Here is a 5319-nt window from a genome sequence, read left to right as displayed (position 1 = left end):
GCAGAGTTGAAGGGCTACCTAGTTCACATCCAGAGGGATTGAAACAGGGAATATGACTACTTCTGGGAAATGAATAAAAATGTGAATGGAGCTATTGAACTAAATCCTGGAGTAAGATAAATACTCTACAAGAAACAGATGTCAATTTGGACAGTAATGGTGATTAGTGTGATTTGGTAATTGAAAAGAGACAGCAACAGCAGAATGTGAAATCTACATTCAGGTCTTGTGACAATGTTGTTATTTGACTCAATTAAGTTAAATTACTGACATATAACTGAATAAGTTATATCATGAGGTATGACTCATCCAAGCACATGTCAGTTAGTAAGGAAATTCAGAGTTTTGTTAGCTATAAATTAAGACTTAATGAGAATATGTAAACAATATGTGGTCCCAGAAATACAGCTTTCTATTTTCTTAAGGAAGACTAATAGCATAAAATGGCATCCTGCCTCACTAGTTAAACAACAGACTGAGAAGACAGGCACTGTGAATCTTAATTTTGAATAATGATTCATCTCACATTAGGTGAAGCAATTAACTGGTTTCCTTGGGTATAAAATGGAACAAATAATACCCAATTACCTTGTGGAAATATTATAATGAGAAACTCAAGGTGCGTACTGATAAATAACTTCAAAAATATAGTGTTCTAGATAATAATAATATTTTCAAATTCATCATTCACATGCAAAATATATTGTTAGTTTCATGCAACATTGTTGAGCTAGTAACATAAATTGTTTGTGAATGTGTTAAAGATGTCTTCACATTTCTAGATAAAATGACTGAGGCAAAATTAAATTAATTCAAATAATTTAAAGTTACAAAAATCAAGACACAATGGCATTGGCTTATAAATAGAAAAATTGACCAATGGAACAGAAAAGATTGCAGAAGGAGATCCACATATACAAGGAGGGGCAAAAGTAAGTTTACATTTGTTTGTATGGAGTATAATACAATAATTAATAAATAATGATACAAGTATAAACTTTGTGTTTTTCATATTCACAGCTGTAAACCTACTTTTGCCCTTCGCTGTATAGGGTGATTTAATGTGTCAAAATAATTACTGTACCGCAGTGAGAAAAGAATGTCTTTTTTAATTATTTATTTCCCATCAATCTTATTTCCATTTTGTTTCTGAGTTTGTAGAAGAACAGGTTCCTACCTATTCAGTGGCCTGTGTGCAGGGGGCTGCAGACCAGTCCCCAGTGGCAGCTGAGTGCTCCAGACTTCAGCAGGGAACTGCCAGACAGGCACAGAGGGCACCTAAGCCCTTGGAGCAGTCTGCAGCCCCGGGCTGAGCAGCCATGAGCTCGGGGGCTGGTACAGTCCATTCACCCTGAAATTCCTCCTTGGTAACAATGCTTTCTGGAGCCACTTGCTGTTCCTTTTCTACCTCCAGGACCTCTGTAAAAGCAGAGATCAGGCATGACCTCCCAGGAGTGTTCACAGATGCACAGAATTTCCTGGGCCAGCACCCACCACATCAGACTCCCTGAATGAGCCCCCTCATTGTTGCAGAGGATGGCCATGTCCACATTGCACAGAGAGAAGCTATGTGACACAGAGCCGCAGCAGGCAGGTGAACTTCAGACCCCTCTGGGAGAGGCCGGGGGTCAGCCCTGGGATCAGTAACCACAGCAAGCTTCAGCTCCCAGAAGGCTTCTGGCATCCAGTTAGTGAAACCTCCAGGAGCAAAGGGGTCAGCCACAGGAGTGGCTCCAGTGACAGCAGCAACCTTCAGCAAAGCTCGCTGGCTGGTATTGCTGGACAATGTGACGCTGACATCCGTGGGGTTTTCAGTGGCAACAATGGCACGAGCTGCCAGCAGAAGCATCTCCCAGGTTTTCTTCAGATTTATGATGAAAATTTTACCCTCATTTTCCCTTTTGTAGATGTACTGTCCTATTTGGAAGTCAAGGGTAGTGCCACGTAAGTGGGTTCTTGCTGCGAGGAATTTGAGAACATCCCCCTCCTTCATTTGCAGGGCACCAAGGGCTCTGGACATTGTGAAAATTTCCTTTAAGTTATGTGGGAACCCAGAACAATGCCAAAGGGGAAGCTCTCTGGATAGCACAGACAGGTGAAAGAATGGTCCTTTTAATAAATGGTGCTGGACTGCATTAAAATTAAGAACTTCCATTTGTTGAAATATCCTATTCAGAGGATGCAAAGTAAGCCACAGAATTGATGAGAATATTTTTAAATCATATTCCACAAAGAATTCACACGTGGAAAATATAAAAATCTCCTAAAATCAATAAAAAACAATAGAAAAACTGGTGAAGCAATTAATCCCCTATTTCACAAAACAGTTTATCTAAAGGACTGATAAATATGTAAAAAGATACTTTATCTCACTGGTCATCAAGAAAATGTAAATAAGAACCACAGTGGAAAAATTTCCACTAGGATGGCTAAAGTTTAAAAGAGCACTGTTATGGGCTTAATTGTGTCTTCCAAATTTCTTGTGTTGAAGTCTTAACCCCAAGTACCTCAGACTATAGTTACTTGGAGACAGGGTCTTTAAAGAGGGAATTAAGTTAAAATGAGGTGATTAGGGTGGGCTCTAATATAACATGTCTGGTGTCTTTATAAAAAGTAGAGATTTGGACAGAGACACACACACAAGCAGAAGAGAACCATGTGAGGACACAGTGATAATAGGCCCATCTACAAGCCAAGAAGAAGGAACTAACCCTGGGGACACCCTAACTTCAGGCTTCTAGACTACAGACCTGTTGCAAAATAATTTTCTGTTGTGTAAGCAACCCAGTCTGTGGTGTTTTTTTATGGTCACCCTAGCGAATTATTACAATGACAGTACCAACTGTCGGCAAGGTTGTAGCTAAAACTGTACCTTCATACACAGCTGGTGAGGATATAAGCTGCTACAACCACTCTGGAAAACTTTTGGCTGTATCTACTAAACCTGAAACAGTCTGTGATCTAACTATTTTACTCCTGTGGGTGTAGATATGTTCATCAAAGCATATATGCCATAATATTTATAACATAACTAGTCTTAATGTCCAAATTGGTAACACCCAAATCTCTATCAACAGTAGAAAAGATAAATAAGCTGTGGTACTTTCTGCTATGGGTCTCTTTGAAACAATTAGAAGAGATGATTATTATATACAAAAAAAAAAAAAAGGATAAACCTTGTAAATATAATGCTAAGCAAAATGCCAGATGTGAAGAGGAAAGCAGCACTGGGACCGTGTTCGCTCTGCGTTACCTAAAGTTTTCTCTCCTATCTCAGTGATGATACAGACTTTGTAAAAACTAACTTAGCTGGACTCATGATTCATAGATTTTTCTGTATATATATTATTCTTTTATATGTAGTTTACTTAAAACTCACAGTGAAGCATTTTCAAAAATGTTTTAGGTCATTTTGAGGAATTTTTGGAGTTTATAAAACATAGAAAAATACATTACTCTTCATTAAAACATTCCAGACACTCAGCCTCTTATTCAGAGAACAAGCTAAAGACTTCCTTGACTTAACACTATTCACGCCTCTCTGCCTCTCTGCCTTGACCTTATGCTACATTCACCTTTGTTCACACTGGCTTCCTGGCCATTCCTCTAACACTCCAAATTTGCTTTTACTTCAGAACCTTTGCATAGTTTCACAGCTTGCTTCCTCACTTACAAAAGGTCTCTGACCAGATACTACTTTCTTATGAGGTCTTCCCTGACCTCTCTATTTAACATAGTACAGATTGCAAAACTAAATATCTTTCTCAAAACTAAAATTGTTTACGCAATGTAATTAGAGATCCGTTACTAAAATTAAAATTCAGTATAATCAACAGAATATATAAATCAGTGGAACAAAGTGATATTTAGTCTTGGCCTTGCTTCTGTTGTGTACAAGTGTTTTGTTTTCCCACATATATTAGTTGTATAATTATTCAGTATGATTTCAGTACTATTTCCTCTTTATAGTCATGACAGTGTGAGTTGGATAGTGTGATAAAGAATTGCTTTCTCCAATTCTCCATATTTTGTTCAAAAGAAGTCTTCTTCCTTCCGCAACTACATCATATACCACATTTGTATTTTAAAAACATATACATTGTCTTAATAACACAGACACAAATTCTATGTAATTTTGAAATTAGAGTTCCCCTTTTCTAAGGAATGCTATTAAAATGCTAACCATTCACTTCATGAATTACTGTGCATAGGTAATTCTCATTCAGAGGTGGCTGATTTGTTTCTTCATTATGAATGCTCCACTGTAGGCACTCAGACTGTTCTTTTTTTCCTTGATCATTCCTATGGAGCTGGAGAAAACACAGCAGGTCACCTTCCACTGATTTATTATTTTTATTAGGATTTGAAATTATTACCATGGAAGAGTGCTCACCAGGCTATTTTGTTAAATCATGATCAAGATTTAACTCAGTAAGACACTCTTATCTGTTTTCCGACTTGCTAACTTTTGTCATTTTCATCTGTTTTGTTTCTTGTGCACTTAAACCTCTAGCTCATAGGCCTCTTATCTTATTTTTCTTTCCTTTGAGCATTCTACCAACTCCTCTTATTTCTGCGACTAGATATTTTTTGTTTATATTGTTTTTTAAAGTTTTTTTACTGCGGTGGATCTTTCAGAGTATACATGGAAATACTCCAGAAATATTGAATATTTTCATGCTTCTATGTCAATTTTGTGAATCATAATGTATTAAAAAAAAACAAAACAGAAAGAACCTGTGATTTTAGGCACCTATATCATATGTTTAGCATATGGCTCTCTCCCAGACTGCAATCTTTATGTGAACATGATTGTCTCTCTTGATCCTGATGATATGTCAGTAACTACCCCAGCACCTGTCACATAGACAGTGTTTAATAAATGTTTGTAAATGGATTCTGTTTGCTTTCTTTTATTTGGCACTCAAACAATACACCCATACTTCAACTATCCTTAGCTATCCACTTGCCTCTATTGATTATTTGAATTTCTGAATAAAATAATTTCAATTTAAATGTGTCTCTTGAATGCTCTTCTGGTCAGAGGGTGGACTTTTAAATAATGGGATTCTACAACTTTATTTCCCATTACACTATATCTTTTTTTTCCCCTAAAATATAATTCCCAAAAGAATAAAACACATCATTTTCTATCCACCATTTCTACCTCTCATACATGAGAAATAATAACTCTCAAAGAAGTAATAATGACAATGGGGAAAATTATGGCAGGAAAAAGTAAGTTAAAACAAAACTGCATGAAAATTATTTTGTTCACATTAATATGTAAAACAAAATCACTTGCAAATACGAAATCTG

At 36.6% G+C, this 5319-nt stretch overlaps 1 pseudogene; it reads right to left on the bottom strand.

Moving 5' to 3' along the window:
* Positions 1-1177: 1177 nt before the first annotated feature.
* Positions 1178-2020, bottom strand: LOC129085258 (40S ribosomal protein SA-like; annotated as a pseudogene).
* Between the last annotated feature and the right edge of the window lie 3299 nt (positions 2021-5319).

The sequence above is a fragment of the Pteronotus mesoamericanus genome, unplaced genomic scaffold (genome assembly GCF_021234165.1).
Source record: "Pteronotus mesoamericanus isolate MK-2021 breed Mesoamerican mustached bat unplaced genomic scaffold, CSHL_Meso_final scaffold_232, whole genome shotgun sequence".
Taxonomy (NCBI): domain Eukaryota; kingdom Metazoa; phylum Chordata; class Mammalia; order Chiroptera; family Mormoopidae; genus Pteronotus; species Pteronotus mesoamericanus.
The sequence above is the reverse complement of the archived record's forward strand: the minus strand, read 5'-3'. Positions and strand labels throughout refer to the sequence as shown.